At 39.5% G+C, this 17,742-nt stretch overlaps 1 pseudogene; it reads right to left on the reverse strand.

The window, feature by feature from the left end:
* Window positions 1–13,549, reverse strand: part of LOC125133375 (ankyrin repeat domain-containing protein 26-like) — a 69,565-nt pseudogene extending 56,016 nt beyond the window's left edge.
* Window positions 13,550–17,742: the final 4,193 nt, after the last annotated feature.

A 17,742-nucleotide genomic window follows, 5' to 3' on the forward strand; every position in this document is an offset into this window, starting at 1 on the left:
TATATTTCATTTTTTAAAATCTTTTATTTATGTGTATATATTTTTTTCTACTGTAAAGCATGGTGACTCAGTTACATTTACACATATACATTCTTTTTTCTCATATTACATGTTCCATCATAAGTGACTAGACAGAGATCCCAGTGCTACACAGCAGTATTCCATTGCTAATCCATCCTGAAGGAAACATTCTGTATCTATTTACCCCAAGCTCTCAGTCTGTCCCACTCCCTCCCCTTCTCTCTTGGCAACCAAAAGTCTATTCTCCATGTCCATGATTTTCTTTTCTGTGGAAAGTTTCATTTGTGATATATATTAGATTTCAGATATAAGTGATATCATATGGTATTTGTCTTTCTCATTCTGGCTTACTTCTTACGATATGAGCGTCTCTGATTCCATCCATGTTGCCACAAATGGCATTATTTCATTCTTTTTTATGGATGAGTAGAATTCCACTGTGTATATATACCATATCTTCCTAATCCAATCATCTGTCAGTGGACATTTGGGTTGTTTCCATGTCTTGGATATTGTGAATAGTGATTCAATGAACATGTGGGAGCATGTGGCTTTTTTAGGGGAGTTTTGTCTGGATATATGCCTAAGAGTGGGATTGCTGGGTCATATGGTAGTTCTATGTATAGTTTTCTAAGGTGCCTCCCTACTATTCTCCATAGTGGTTGTACCAGCTTCCATTCCCATCAACAGTGCAGGAAGGTTCCCTTTTCCCCAAACCCCCTCTAGCACTTGTTATTTGCGGACTTATTAATGATGGCCATTCCTTGGAGAGATATCTGTTCAGGTCCTTTGCCCATTTTTCCATTGGTTTGTTGGCTTTTTTGCTGTCGAGTTGTATAAGTTGTTTGTATATTTTATAGATTAGGCCCTTGTCAGTTGCATCATTTGACAGTATTTTCTCCCATTCTGTAAATTGTCTTTTTGTTTTCTTTTTGGTTTCCTTTGCTGTGCAAAAGCTTGTCAGTTTGATTAGGTCCCATTGGTTTATTTTTGCTTTGATTTCTGTTTCTTTGGGAGACTGACCTGAGAAAATATTTGTAAGGTTGATGTCAGAGAAGGTTTTGCCTATGTTCTCTTCCAGATGTCTTGTCTTATATTTAAATCCTTGAGCCATTTTGAGTTTATTTTTGTGCATGGTGTGAGGGTGTGTTTTAGTTTCATTGATTTGTATGTAGCTATCCTGGTTTCCCAGAAATACTGTCTTTTCCCCATTTTATGTTCTTGCCTCCTTTGTCAAAGATTAATTGACCATAGGTGTCAGGGTTTATTTCTGGGTTCTCTGTTCTGTTCTGTTGGTCTCTATGTCTGTCTTTTCTGCGAGCATTTCATTTATTTCTGCTCTGACATTTATGGTTTCTTTCCTTATACTTGTTTAGGTCTTGTCTGTTCTCTTTCTATCTGCTTTAGATGTAAATTTAGGTTGTTTATTTGAGCTTTTTGTTGTTTCCTGAGATGGGCTTGTATTGGTATAAACTTTCCTTTTATAACTGCTTTTCTTGCATCCCATGGGTTTTGGAGTGTTGTATCTTTGTTGTCATTTGCTTCTAGATATTTTTAAATTTCCTGTTTGTTTTCTTCAGTGATCCATTGGTTGTTCAGCAGCATGTTGTTGAGTCTCATTTTTTTTGGCAGTTTTTTTTTCTTGTTGTTGATTTCCAGTCATATAGCGTTGTGGTCGGAAAAGATGCTTGATATGATTTCAATTTTCTTACAGTTACCAAGGCTTGATTTATAGCCCAGGATGTAACCAATATTAGAGAATGTTATATGTGTACTTGAGAAGAATGTGTATTCTGCTGCTTTTGGATGGAACATCCTATAAATATCTATTAAGTCCATCTGATCTAATGCCTCATTCAAGGCCTGTGTTTCTTTATTGATTTTCTGTGTGGATGATCTCTCCATTGCTGTAAGTGGAGGTTAAAGTCCCCCCAGTATTATTGTGCTATTGTTGATTTCTCCTTTTAAGGTCGTTAGCATTTGCCTTACATATTGTGGTGATCCTATGTTGGGTGCATAGATATTTACAATTGTTACTTCTTCTTCTTGGATTTATCCTATGATCACTATGTAATGTCCTTCCTTGTCTCTTAAAATATTCTTCATTTTATGGTATTTTTTTCTGATATGAGTATTGCTACTCCTGCTATCTTTTGATTCTCTTTGCATGGAATATTTTCTTCCATCCTCTCACTTTCAATTTGTATGTGTCCCTGGAACTGAAGTGGGTCTCTTGAAGACAGCATATATATGGGTCTTATTTCTGTATCCATTCAGCCAGTCTATGTCTTTTGGTTGGGGTGTTTAGTCCATTAACCTTTTAGGTAATTATTGATATATATGTTCTTACTGACATTTTATTAACCGTTTTGGATTGAGTTTTGTTGCTCTTTTTTCTTTCCATCTTCTGTTTTTTCCTCTTGTGGTTTGATGACTATCTTTAGTGTTGTGTTTGAGTGGATTTTTCTTGTTTATCAATTGTAGATTTTTGGTTTGCAGTTGCTCTGAAGTTTTGATATAGGCATCTATATATGTACAAGATTGTTTTAAATTGTTGGTCTCTTTATTGTAAGTGCATCTCCAGTATCCTGCATTTGCACCCTCCTCATGATTTCTGATTTTGGTAGAATATTTGTGTATGGGTTATTTTCTATCTTTACTGTATTTATGCCTTTACTGATGAGCTTTGTCATTTTGTCATATTTTTGTTTCTGGTTGTGGCCTTTTCTTTTCTGCCTAGAGAAGTTCCTTTAGTATTTGTTGTAAAGCTGGTTTAGTGGTGCTGAATTCTCTCAGCTTTTGCTTATCTCTAAAGCTTTTGCTTTCTCCTTCAAATCTGAATGATCACCTTGCTGGTAAAATAATCTTGGTTGCAGGTTTTTTCCTTTCATCACCTGAAGTATATCATGCCACTCCCTTCCGGCCTGCAGAGTTTCTGCTGAAAAACCTGCCAATAACCTTATTGGGGTTCCCTTGTATGTTATTTGTTTCTTTTCCCTAGCTGCTTTCAATATTTTCCCTTTGTCTTTAATTTTGGTCAGTGTGATTAATATGTGTCTTGGGGTGTTCTTCCTTGGGTTTATTTTATATGGTAAATGTTGTGTTCTCTAGATTTGAGTGAGTGGTTCCTTTCCCATGTTAGGGGAGTTTTCAGCTCTTATCTCTTTGAATATTTTTTTCTGTCCCTTTCTTTTCCTTCTGGCACTCCTATAATACAGATGTTGGTGCATTTAACATTGTCCTAGAGTTCTGAGACTCTCTTCATTTCTTTTCAATCTTTTTTCTCTTTTCTGTTCTGCATCCATAATTTCCACTAATCTGTACTCCACCTCACTTATTTGTTCTTCTGCCTCCTGTATTCTGCTGTTGGCTGTTTCTAGTGAATTTTTTATTTCGGTTATTGTATTTTGCATCTCTTGTTTAAGTTTTATATCTTGTATGTCTTTGCTCAGTGTTTCCTGTAAATTATCCATCTTTGCCTACAGTTTATTTCCAATGTTTTGCATCATCTTCAGCATCAACAGTCTAAAGTCTTTTTCCTGGAGGCTGAGAATCTCCTGATCACTTAGCTGTTTTTGTGGAGTTTCTCACTTATCTGAGTTATACTTCTCTGTCTTTTCATTTTTATAGGTTTTTGGTGTGGCAACCTTTTTTCAGACAATAGAGTTGTGGCTTCTAGCTTCTGGTGACTGCCCCCCCTTGTGGCTAAAGTTGGTTTGGGGGCTTGCTGTGGGCTTCCTGATGGGAGGGACTGGTGCCTGCCCACTTGTAGGTGGGGTGATTCCTATCCCTTTGGTGGATGAGACTTTGTCTCTGGGTGAGATTAGATGTGGCTGTGAGCCTAGGGTGTCATTAGGCAGCCTGTTTACTGATGGGTGGGGATGTAATCTCACTTGGATTGTTGTTTGGCCTGGGGTTTCTCAGCACTGATGGGTGGGGCCAAGTTTTCCCCAAATGACCACCTCCAGAGAAATGCACACTGATGAATATTACACCAAGAGCTCTGCCTCCAATGCCGTCTCCCACAATGAGCCACAGTCACCCCCTCTTTTCCCAGGATATCCTCCAAGAAGTGTAATCAGGTTCAACCCAGATTCCTATGGAGCCTTTGCTTTGCCCTGTGATCCGGTGCATGTGTCTGTGTGCACCTTTCAAGAATGGTGTCTTCATTTCCCCAAGTCCTGTGGAGCTCCTGAACACAAGCCCCACTGTCCTTCAATGCCAGATGCTCCAGGGGCTTTCTCCCAGTGCCAGATCCCCAGGCATGGGAATTTGATGTGAGGCTCAGAATTCTCACTCTTGTAGTTGAGTCTCTGTGATAGAGTTACTTTCCAGTCTGTGGGGCTTCCCACCTGGGAGTTATAGGGTTACTTAAATCACATAATCACCCCTCCTACCTCTTGATGTGGTTTCCTCTTTTTCTTCTGAAGTAGCATATGTTTTTTAAAGCTTCCAGTTGATTTGGTTGAAGGTTGCTCAGCATTTGTTTGTAATTTTGTTGTTTTTATAAGAGAAGTTGAGCTCCAGTCCTTCTATTCCACCATCTTAGTCCCATCTCCTTAGTGGTTTGGGCATGAACACAAACCTCATGCACCTGTGGGCACCTGTGGCCAGGCAGGATGGGCCTGGATGGTGCAGTCACCAAGAGGGTGAGTTTGCCTACCTGCTGGTCCCATACCACTCCCTCTGACTCCCTGAGTGAGTACAGTCTTAAACTAGCTAGCTCTTAAAAACCCTCCCAGATGTGCAGATACTTAAGGAGTGAGAGTGCTATAAAAACAGAGTCCTGGTAGCTATTCCTCTATTTTTTTACATACTGCTAAAATTCTTCCTTCCTAGAGGCTCCTATCTCAGATCACTCTTCTTCAGGGCTCAATCCTTTAAGGTTTCAGCTTATGAAGGCAATGATTCCTGAAAAAAGGGTGGGCTCAAACGACCATGAGGAGGAGCTCTCTAGTTCCCTGTACCTGGAAAACAGGCTAACCAGATCCTTGGTCATCCACTCCCAACACAGGCATGGTGCCAGCTACCCAACTAAGGTCAGTGACTGATAATGTAAAAAGAAAAGAGACTCTAGGAACAAAAGAGAAAACTTCAGAGATCCAGACAAGAGTATTAGTCTGAAGGGAAAATCAGACTTGGAAGTCAGTAAGTATAGAAATCAATTGGAAATATGCTCTCTATAGATGTTGAATTTAATTATACAACATTTCTATACATAGACACACTTCTACTACAAAAAAAATTCATCTTAAGGAGAATTGATATCATTATATCTAAGAAGACTTGCCTAATAAGGTCTTGTCTGTGTAAAACTATGGTTCTGTGGCTACAGCTACAAGGGTTCTTCCCTAACATTTTAATGGTAAAAACAAGGTACTAGCTACCACTATAACTGTCAAATACATCAGGACAAAGGTTTGGACTAACCAGGCTTCCTAGTATAGTTCGAAGTCAGAGTTCACATATAACTAGGTTTGACCTTCTGAGTTGAGTTGATCTAATTTAGGCCTATATCTTGACCCTAGTGTTGCATGGACTTCTCAATCTCTACTGAGGGTTGAGAAAGTGGGTCTGGGAGCCAGGCTGGCCAATGGTCAAATCACAGATCAGCTACTTTCTAACTATGTAATCATGGGTCAATTAATCAAACTCCCTAAATGGCAGTCACCTAATTAATGAAACATAGACTATAATAGAAGAGCTATTTTGCAAAGCCATGTGATGACTCTATGAGGTAACAAATATTAAGCACACAATACAGTGTTTAACCCAGAGGAGAACACACACAGATGTTAGTTTCTTTTTTCTGTGTTCCCTTAGTTAACCTATGATTTTTTAAAAATCCATAAAATCCTACCTGCTTAAAGAGTCTTCTTCAGAACTCTCATCCAAAAAAAAAAGGTAAAATACACCTTAAATTACCATAAAAATTTACAGAATATTTGAAGTATAAAACTGGTACTTTGTTTAGAATAACTTCAATGTATTCTTTAAAATTATACTGTGGACATGGAGACTACAGTGGACTGAATACTGATCATATTACTGATAGGCAATTAATGCAGAAGAACCACTTCCCCTCCTTTATATTGTGTCTCAGCAGGTTAAGGACCCAGTGTTGTCTCTGTGAGGATGTGGGCTCAATTCATGGCCTTGCTCAGAGGGCTACCAATCCAGTGTTGCTGTAAGCTGTGGTTTATATTGCATCTGCTGCTCGAATCCAGTAATTCCATGGCTGTGGCATAGGCCAGAGCTACAGCTCCAATTCAGTCCTTAGCCTAGGAATTTCCCTATGGCACAGGTGTGGCCATAAAAAGGAAAAAAACAACTTTTATCTATGCAAAGATATAATATGGGATTTTAGGGGCCATGGTTAAATGAATGGATTTTTTTTTTAGACAATACTATCTTTGATTTCAATTACCTACAATTGATTAAATAGTTCTGAATGCTAGACTACTAAGAAATTAATTTTAAAAATAAAATACATATGAAATTTATACAATATGTTTTTCATTGCTCTTTTCATTATCAAAACTTCCTCACTCTTTATCTATGGTAGGATCACTGAGAGTAATTCAACTACCATAAATATTACCTAGGTTGCCATCTAGAGAAGGACTTTTAGGTCTCTCTGTTTTTTTATATTCAGAAATCAGTTGGCTATGGCTATGTATAAAAATATAATGAATAATATTACCATTTTCATTCTAATGTGAAAAACTATTATGAAATATATTAAATTCTTAGATTATTTCAGACAATATCAGAGATAATGTCAAAACTTCAGCTGTCCCCTATACTTCAAATTTGCAAGTTCTACAAAAAATTATTTAGCCTATAATTAAAGGATTCAAACAAAGGTAGGTGAAGTAGTCATGAATTGAGGGTGGTAAAGCTAAGTAAGATAACTAGGGCAAGCTTGACATATGGAAAGGCTCTCAAAATCAGAAATCCTAGCTCTAAAACCAACAGTTATTTGTTTCTGGAAAAGTTGCTTCTCTTCAACTCAATGTCTTCCTCTATAACAGTGGAGTCTTACTGCCTTATTTCACAAGGGTATTAGTAGAATTTTATCAAAGTAATATACCTGCCAAATGCTCAGAGAAGTATCAAAAGAATGGAATAACTTGATCTTGAACTTTATTGCTAGAGATATTTTGGAATCCAAAGAAAATTATATGTGTGTTTTTTCATAGGTTTAACATCCCAACATTGTACTTTTCAGAATAATACTAATTATGGTGATTAGCTCTTCTCTCTTCGTGGTTTTTACTTTAGGAAATATCAGCTATTCTATAATTTGTAAGTAAATTTCTCTATCAATACATGGCTTCATTAAATTAGAGAACATCATGGTCCCCCATTATTTTAGATAATCACATCAAGAACAGAAAATTAATAGAAATCAGTACCTAGCTTGGACCACTACTGTTAACTTCTCTACATATTCAAACTCCGAACCATCAGGTCTTTATTACAATGACGCTTAATCTCCATGTTCATCTCAGGTTTACATGGAAGACATAATCCTACTTTTATACTGGACAGTGATGATTCGGGGACAGGGTTTACCTCTGCCAATGCGAACTAACCTACTTGAAATTCAGGGATTTCTGGTGAATGGCTTCCTTATGAAGTAGAATCTGAAAATATTTTGAAGATTGAGGTAGATGTAAATCCTTTGGAAGATTTTCATTATTGTGCAGACAAATTACTTGAAGGGCCAACCTTAACTATGGACTCTTGGGCCAGTTAGCACTCTGGGAAGGATGATAAGAGACCTTACATGATCTAAGAAAAGTGCTCCACAGGATACAAGGCAGGCTTGAGGTTTAAGTCTGGTACCAACAGAGAAAGAAAAGTCTGAACTCTCCTTGCAATATCATTGGAACCTCTCTGACATCCCAAAATGGTCCCCAATAACATCTGCTAGAGAAAAAATAAATAAAAGTCTCAAAGAGTAATTCCTCAGGAAGATCTGGGCTAGGATGTAGGCACCACATAAGGCCTGTGGTGAAAGGGACAGGGTGTGTATGACAAAAGATAGGAGGCCCAGCTGCCAGACTGGGTGCTGGTGCTGTGGAACAGTGGCTGAGCAATAAGCACACATAGGAAATTTTTAAAAAGGTGTCATTTTTCAGTCTAAGTGTGGGTCACCATGAAGATGGAAGAATTTGGATCAGAAAGGACCTCCTGGGAGCAAAGGTCAATCATGACCTGACTGCAGGACTGGTTTATTTTTTCCTTTAAAATGAGTATATTCAAGGTCTGTACAGAGCAACATCCAGACTCCAGACATCCAGCTGCCAAGGAGACCTTGTTAAGGCCAGTTTTAGAAGCAATACTGATGTAATAGAATCAATACTGATGTAATAGAATCAATGGAAACAATACAATGATCAGAACACCCCTTTTTCCTCCTCCTAATGATTGTGAAAGAGGGCTGTTTCTTTGATCTTAAAAGAATCCATTAGGTTCTTGGAAAAGTCAAGACAGAAAGTATAGAAGGAAGTCCCTGAGGGAAAAACAGGATTTTCTGCCAAACTAAACATTTAGAACACACATAACTAGTTAGAAAAATCAGAGATGTGACACTGTTTGTGCTCCATGAATAGGGGTTACACTTGGAATGAAATGGACAATTTTAGGATTCCTAAGGATCAAGATCTTAAAAGTTTCTGGATCAAGAATCCTATTCACAGGCTACAATGAACTACTCTGGCTTTTGGTCTGCTTTCCAGCTGTTGATGTGGAATATCTCACTGGCATTCCCAAAACACCTGCATCAAACTATGAACTCTCACCTGTCGTGTAACAAAGAACTGTTAAATTATTTTAAACCTCAGTTTAGTGGTAACTGGCATCTTAATGTAAATACTTACGTACGAAGACCACTAAGATGAGCACATTCTTCTGCAATCCATCCAGAGATATCTTGAGAAAAGACATCAATACCTTGCAAAGAAAAAAACATTTACTGGTTCTGAGCATCTTTGCTTCTCTCATAGTATTTATCAGGTAGACCATAAGTGTAGTTATTTTATTGATCTGCTACTACTCTAAACACTACCCCCAAAATAATAACTTAGCTATTAAAATCAATTGCATTTTAAGGAACAATGCTGAGGAGAAAGATGTAACAGTGTTTGCAATATGCATAATCTATTCAACTATTGCCATGATTAACCTCATAAGGTTTACAGACATTCCAATGGGAAGATGATTATTTACATGTATACGTAAAGAAAAAGAATTCCTCAAAAACTAATTTATGGAGTTCCTGCTGTGAAGCAGTGGGTTAAAGATCTGGTGTTGTCTGAGAGTTTGACCCTTGGCCTAGTGCAATGGGTTAGGGATACAGCATTGCTGCAGCTGTGACATAGGTTGCAGCTGCAGCCCAAATTCGATCCCTGGCCCAGGAACTTCCATATGCCATGTGTGTGCCCGCCCCCCCCCCAAAAAAAATAAAGCAATTTTTTAAGTTCTAACTTCCCATTCTTGAGAGATTACTGTAAAATATGAACTAGGCTATAAATTAATACAGATAATCTTTAAAATCTTAAAATATTTATCAGAATCAACTGTACATCAGGAATACTCAAATACAAAAGAGGCAAAGTGGGTAACCCGAGTAAGTGAAGAACTCAAGTGAGAACAGCAAACTGGGAACACAAGCTCCATGTGGAAGTGGTGGCCTCTGCATAGCAGACCAACAGTCCTAAGGGCTCAAGGGGGACCAGAGGGCTCAAGGGAGTCGAGATCAATTCTCTAAGAGGAGCCCAAAATGCATATTTCTGCATAAATCTCCTAAATGTTAAATGCTGACCCAATGTGTAGAGGCTGAGCCTTCCCTCCTAAGGGGAAATTTTATCTTCCGGGGTAAAGGGTGGCTGGAGACATGGCTTTGCCCTTTCCAAGGACACCACCTTTCTCTGGTACCCTGACATGGTTTCCATGGTACAGGGCATGATGGATTATTCAGTATACATATTGTCATAAACAAAACACATAACTAAAAAACAACATGTATGTAACAAAATGAAGTTAGTTGAGCCATACCTTGTTTCATGCCTAAATATTGGCATTGTGTGAAAGCAGCTTTGCTGCGATGGATATATTTTGACCAAGGGCAGCATAATGAGGGCAGTGTTGTCATTGACGTCCACAAGATTTGGATTGGCACCATGTTCCAGCAGAATACTTGCACGTTCCTTTTCCTGGCACTGGATGCCCTGTCAGTATTATGCCAAAAAACACACGGCAAATTCGAAGAATTCAAGGGAAACACTCCAAAAGTTTCACCAATTCCTTAGATTTAAATGAGGTAAATTCATTTTTACTCTAAGTCATGAAATTGAATCCATCTCCCTGTGACATGGTTGCCTACTACATACCCTTATCAGTGCTGTCCTGTTCTTGTTGTCACAGAGTTAGCTAAGCTGGCATTTACTCTCTACAAGGAGAATTACCACTGCTGGGTGGCCATTGGCACAGGCCAAATGGAGAGCAGTCCTATGAAACAAAAGTGAGAGGGATTTTTTAGGAAATTGTAGTGTACTCTTTCAAAACATACGACTTAACATAACTGTAAACATTCAGTAACATGCTGTTCCTATCCCTTGAAGACAAATACTTAATTTTCTTCTGGAGAAAGAAGAGTACTTTTTAGCTCATATTACTCAGCATATTAATGAAAGAAAGAACAACCTCTTCTGAAGAGAAAGAACATGACCCTAAGATTCAGCTCAACTTGGGTTTGAATTCTACTTAAACTCTATCACTTCTTTTTATGTATGTATGTATGTATGTATGTATGTATGTATGTATGTATGTATTTATTTATTTTTTGTCTTTTTGCCTTTTCTAGGGCCGCACCCGCAGCATGTGGAGGTTCCCAGGCTAGGGGTCCAATTGGAGCTGCAGCCGCCGGCCTACGCCAGAGCCACAGCAATGCAGGATCCAAGCCATGTCTGCAACCTACGCCACAGCTCAAGGCAACGCCGGATCCTTGACCCACTGAGCAAGGCCAGGAATCGAACCCTCAACCTCATGTTTCCTAGCTGAATTCGTTAACCACTGAGCCATGATGGGAACTCTATCACTTCTTATGTGTCACTTGACCTTTCTGTGCCTCCATTTCCTCATCAACAAAATGTGGATAAAGCAGTAGTTATCACACAGGACGCCATAGTGATGCTTAAATGAGAAGCTATGCAAAGTGTTTAGAGAAGGTCCTTGCACAAATAATGGTTAAGTAATTATGAAATAATATTATTACTATTACTATTATTTGGCAAAGATAATATTTCAATTACATAAAATTACATCATACCTTCTTTGCAGATATGTTTTAAGGATTAGAAAGAACACTACACCTCAATGATTCTAATATACTCATTTTCTCACATTTTAACATCTGACATTGGAAAGCAATTGATAATTCACAATGTCTTATAACTATAATTTGGCAGCATTATTTTTTATAGTTCCTCTTTTTTCCTGTTGGACTAATTATCCTAATCTCTTTTGTCTGTTTCTATTTTTTAATGGAAGTACAGTCAATATATAATATTACAAATGTTACAGGTGTATAATGATAAGATATAGTGATTCACAGTTTAAAAAGGTTATCTTCCATTTATAGTTATATAAAATATTGGCTCTATTCCTTGTCTTATAAAACATGTCCTTGTAGGTTATTTTAAAGCTAATAGTTTATACCTCTTAATCCCTATACTGCCTGCTACCCCTCCCTCTCCCAACTGGTAACCTCTAGTTTGTTCTCCATATCTGTGAGTTGGCAGCATTTTTAAAATATTATTTCTTTTTTTTTTTTGGCTGCACCTGCAGGAGGTGTAAGTTCCCAGGCCAGGGATCACACCTGCACCACAGCAGTGACCCATGCCACTGCAGAGATGATGCCAGATCCTTAACCTACTGCACCACAGTAGAACTCCTAAAATTTCTTATCGATACATAAAATAGGCAGGTATAATATAATCCATGGTGCCTTATGGATTAAGTGAAATAATGGTCTATACAACAGGTCTACTGCAGTTCTAGTCATATGCTTGGTATCGAAATAAATTTTAGTTCTTTTTTTTTTTTTTTTTTTTTTTTTTAGGGCTGCCTGTGGCATATGGAGGTTCCCAGGCTAGGGGTCCAATTGGAGCTTCAGCTGCCAGCCACAGCCACAGCCACATCAGATCTGAGCCACGTCTGTGACCTACACCAGAGCTCATGGCAATGCAGGATTATTAACCCACTGAGCAAGGCCAGGGATCAAACCTGAAAGTCATGGTTTCTAGTCAGATTCGTTTCCACTGCACCACAAAGGGAACTCCAAATTTTAGTTCTTAAAAGCATTATGGGCAATACTGTAAATCAACTATTCTTCAATTTTATAAAATATAATTAAAAAAAGCATTATGGGGAAAGAGAACTAAAATAACAAAATAAAACAAGAATTTTTTTAAAAGTCATTTTGTTTTTTTAATTTTAGGGCCACCCATGGCTGCATATGAAAGTTCCCAGGCTAGGTGACAAGTCAGAGCTGCAGCTGTCAGCCTAGGCCACAGCCATAGCAATGCAGGATCCAAGCTCTGTCTGTGATCTACACCACAGCTCATGAAAACACTGGACCCTTAAAAAACAGAGAGGACAGGGTTTGAATATGCATCATCTTGGATACTATTTGGGTTTTTAACTCACTGAGCCAAAAAAAGAACTTCTTACTCTGATTTTCAGGGAAATTTAAGCTCAAGAAAATTCAGGATTCAAATGAATAGGGATGGCTCATTTTATTCAACATTTAGATTTATAGATTTATGAAATCAGACATTTCCAATGGTCAATATTACTATATAATACTATTGTAAGTGTTCAAAAGAGCAGGTAGAGATTATCTTTCATAATTTCTTACCTTCAGAAAAGCTTTTGTTTGAAAGAAGGGAGGAAAAGCTTCAACTGTATTTAATTAATGTCAATTTTATTTTATTTTTTTGCTTTTTATTGCTTTTTAGGGTCACATGTGGCATATGGAATTCCCGGGCTAGGGGTTGAATCGGAGCTGCAGCTGCCAGCCAAAGCCACAGCCACAGCAATGGCAGGATCTAAGACACACCTACAACCTCACTACAGCTCACGGCATTGCTGGATAGTTAAGGCACTGAGTGAGCTGAGTGAGGCCAGGTATCAAACCTGTGTCCTCATGGATGCTAGTTGGGTTCATTACCATTGAGCCACAGTGGTAATGCCCCAATACTTCAATTTAAAATTTTTCATCCTCCCGCCACCCTGGTTACCTGTTTTTCTTCTCTCTGTTGTTTTAGGTCATTTTTCTTGAGCAACAGAATCTGCTGGACTCTGGTTACACTGCCTATGCTGGCTGCCTTGTGGGTCTTCTTGAGATCCTTGTCTGGGATATATATGGTACCTGGCCTGGGAGTTGACTCCGTGGGCTGGTGGAGGAGCCCAAGGGCAAGACGTGTTTCTTCCCTGGGAAGCCAAAAATCTTTTCCATTTTAAGGAAAAGAGGCTTCAGACAGACCTCACCCCACCTCACCACCCCCCTCAGCTTTTCGCCACATCTCAGATCCAAACACCAGTGCTGCAGATAAGCCACTGCAGTCTCATCTCAACATCCAACTGGCAAAGTAAGCAGTTTAGAATCTTTGAGCTCAGAGTAAATGTATCTAAGCAACACCTCTCAACATAGTGTGCATGTGCACCTAGAGGGGGAGGGGCGGCTGGAGGAGGGGGCATAAGATGCTAGGAAGAGGCATGATACTGTACTGGTCATCTCTGGAGGGGTATTTAGGAAGCAGGGGCCCACAAGAAAATTAGCTCTGGGCCTAGCGGCCCAGCCCTATTCCTATGCTCCTCTGACCCACTTGCTCTGCTTTCCAGGCTAAAGCCTCTTCCAGATATAGCATCCTTAAAACCATCCTGGTCAATTGCCTCTATTATTTTGTATAAATTTTTGCATTTTCTTTGTAATTCATTTGCATTTTCTATGTAGATTTTACCTTTGCAGAGGTTAATTAGGAAATTTAGTAATCTAATAAATTTTCTAGCTCTTCTCTCTCATTTTTTAATGATGGTCTAAGGAAAGCCTTACTAAAAGATTTCAAAAGCCAAAGCCAGATTTCTGATTTTCCTACAGTTACATGATTTCATGATTTGCATAATTTCCACAGGATGAAGGCGGGCACCTAGACCATGCTCACAGCTATCTCCCACCCTGCCCTTGCCTGGCTCCTACATCTGCAGCCCCATTCCAAGTTGAGAGAGCCCCTTGGACACTGGCTGCACCTGCCCCCAGCCAGCAGCAAGAGGGTCCCCACGAGGTCCACATCAACTACCCACCCACAGCAGCATTCCCCCACCGGCACTCAGAGTCTGAGGACCGAGTGGGCACCATGCCCCCAGCAGAGTCAGCCAGACCAGGTGTCCCCAGCACCCTGATGTCTGGCTCACTGTCACCAGCTCCCCTCCTCTGCAGCCCTGGGCTGGGCCCATCACCTTCAGAGGAGCACAGAGAGCAGAGATGGAGGGGGCACCATCTCCTCCAACAGGCAGGCTGCCCCAGGGCCAGGGAGCTGAGCTCCTGCTGCAGTAACAGATCTGAGGTGGCTGAGGGATGCTTGGCAGGTCCCAGCTCAGGCAGAGAGCTCCCTGAATTCCCCACACATGCACCCCCAAACCCCACTCCCCACTGCTCAGGTGGCTCCATGCTCCTGCTGACTGCCTGGGCCCACAGAAGGGGTGGGTACCATCATTTGTCCTGTATGTTTCAGGAATCTTCACACTAACTCTTCTAACCCAAGCCCACCTCCTCACACCCCCTCTCAGAAGTTAGCCTAAAGGAACTAACCCCATTAGAAAATATCAGAGTGAAGGCCAGGGCTGTATTTTGGCATGAAGGCTGCATACACACCAGGTGCATGGTAAAGTTTCAAGTCTGGGCCCTGGCTGTGATGACCCCTAAGCACAAAGGAAGGGGCTAATTCCTGTTTGTGCATCAAAACACACTGTTATATATAAGTGATATCATATGGTATTTGTCTTTCTCTTTCTGACCTACTTCAGTCACTATGAGAGTCTCTAGTTCCAACCATGTTGCTGCAAATGAATGAAACTTTCCACGGAAAAGAAAATCATGGACTTGGAGAATAGACTTGTGGTTGCCAAGGGGGAGGGGGAGGGACTGGGGTGGATTGGGAGCTTGGGGTTAATAGATGCAGACTACTGCCTTTGGAGTGGATTAGCAATGAGATCCTGCTGTGTAGCACTGGGAACTATGTCTAGTCACTTATGATGGAACATGGTAATGTGAGAAAAAAGAATGTATACATGCATGTGTAACTGGGTCACCATGCTGTACAGTAGAAAAAAATGTATTGGGAAATTAAAAAAAAATACACTGTAAGGTCTGAGAAGCCAAGAAAGAAATTAGAGGCCCCAGGAAGGGAAAGGCATAAACCACCCTACCACCACCATCAAGGAATGTCAGCTGTATAGGCCAGGCATATCCATTTGCCCTACCGGGTGATTTCTGATCTAGTGAAAACTGAAAGCTGGAAAAAAAAACTGATGCCCACCAGACAAAAAAAATTAAAAGTATCCAAATTGGATGATAAGAGGTAAAATTGTCATTGTATGCAGATGACATGATACTATATATAGGAAATCCTACTTACAGAACCCACAGGAAAACTACTAGAACTGATCAATGAATTCAGCAATGTAGCAGGATACAAAATTAACACATAGAAATCAGTTGTATTTCTTCACATTAACAATAAAATATCAGAAAGGTAAAGTTTTAAAAAATCTCTTTAAAGTGCATTAGAGGAAGGAGCAAGATTGTGGAAGAGTAAGAGGTCGTGCTCACCCTCTCCCACAAACACATCAAAAAAACATCTACGTGTAAAACGACTCACATAGAACATCAACTGAATGATGGCAGAAGAACTTAAACCCCCCAAAAGGGCAAGACACTCTTGACATAACTTAGTAGAACAAAAGAAAAAAGAGAGAGAGAGAGAGAAAAAGGGAATTGGGACTGCACTAGCATTCCAGAAAGGGCGCTGTGAAGGAGAAAAGGAACCCACACCCTGGGAAGCTTCCTAACTGATGGAAAGATCAGCCGAGTTAGAGGGACCTCAAAGTCGCTGAGAAAAGTGCAGCAGCAGGTATGAGAATGGAAAAGTAGAGTGAGAGCCAATGAGTTGATGAGGAAATCAAGAAGGAAATCCAAAAATACCTCAAGACAAATGATAGTGAAGACACAACTGCTTCAAATCTATGGGATGCTGCAAACTACTTATACAACTCAACAGCAAAAAAGCCTACAGCCCAATTGAAAAATGGGCAAAGGACCTGAAGAGACATTTCTCCAAGGAAGATATTCAGATGGCCAACAAGCACATGAAAAAATGCTAAATACCACTGATCATTAGAGAAATGCAAATCAAAACCTCCATGAGATACCACCTCACACCAGTCACAATGGCCATCATTAATAGAACCACAAATAACAAATGCTGGAGGGGGTGTGAAGAAAGGGAACCCTTTTGCGTTGTTGGTGGATATGTAAGCTGGTACAACCACTATATAACAGTATGGAAGTACTTTAGAAAACTATACATAGAACTACCATGTGACCCAGCAATCCCACTCTTGGGCATATATCTGGACAAAACTTTCCTTAAAAAAGATACGTGCACCCACATGTTCATTGCATCACTATTCACAATAGCCAAGGCATGGAAACAACCCAAATGTCCATTGACAGATGATTGGATTAGGAAGATATGGTATATATACACAATGGAATACTACTAAGCCATAATAAAGAATGAAATAATGCCATTTGCAGCAATATGGATGGAACTAGAGACTCTCATCCTGAGTGAAGTAAGTCAGAAAGAGAAAGACAAATACCATATGATATCACTTATATATGGACTCTAATATATGGCACAAATGAACCTTTCCAAAGAAAAGAAACTCATGGACTTGGAGAACAGACTTGCAGTTGCCATGTGGGGAGAGCAGGGAAGGGTTAGGCTAGACTGGGAGTCTGGACTTAATGGAGGCAAACTACTGCATTTGGTCTGGAAAAGCAATGGGGTCCTGCTGCACAGCACAGGGAAGCATAATGAATCCTTTGTGATGCAACATGATGGAGGACATTGTGTAAAAGAGAATGCATTTCTATGTATGGATAACGGTCTCATTTACTCTATAGCAGAATTTGATGGAACATTGTATATAGACCATAATGAAAAAAACTTATGGAACAAGACAAGGATGACCACTTACACCACCTTTATTCAACACAGTTTGGAAGTCCTAGCCACAGCAATCCAAAAACAACAAAAAAGAAATACAAGGTATCCAAATTGGAAGCCAAGAGGCAAAATTGTCATTGTACGCAGATGGCATGAAACGATTTATAGAAAACTCTAAGGACTCCACACAAAAACTATTCCAACAGATCTACGAATTCAGCAAAGTAGCATAATACAAGATTAACCTTCAGAAATCGATTGCATTGCTGTATACTAACAATGAAGTATCAGAAAAGGAATGTAAAAGCATAATACTTTTAACATTGCACCCAATAATTAAATACCTAGAAATAAACCTGACAAGAGGAGGTGAGAGGCCTATGAGCTAAGAACTACAAAACATTAATCAAGGAAATTA

This window comes from Phacochoerus africanus, chromosome 8 (assembly GCF_016906955.1).
Source record: "Phacochoerus africanus isolate WHEZ1 chromosome 8, ROS_Pafr_v1, whole genome shotgun sequence".
NCBI lineage: Eukaryota > Metazoa > Chordata > Mammalia > Artiodactyla > Suidae > Phacochoerus > Phacochoerus africanus.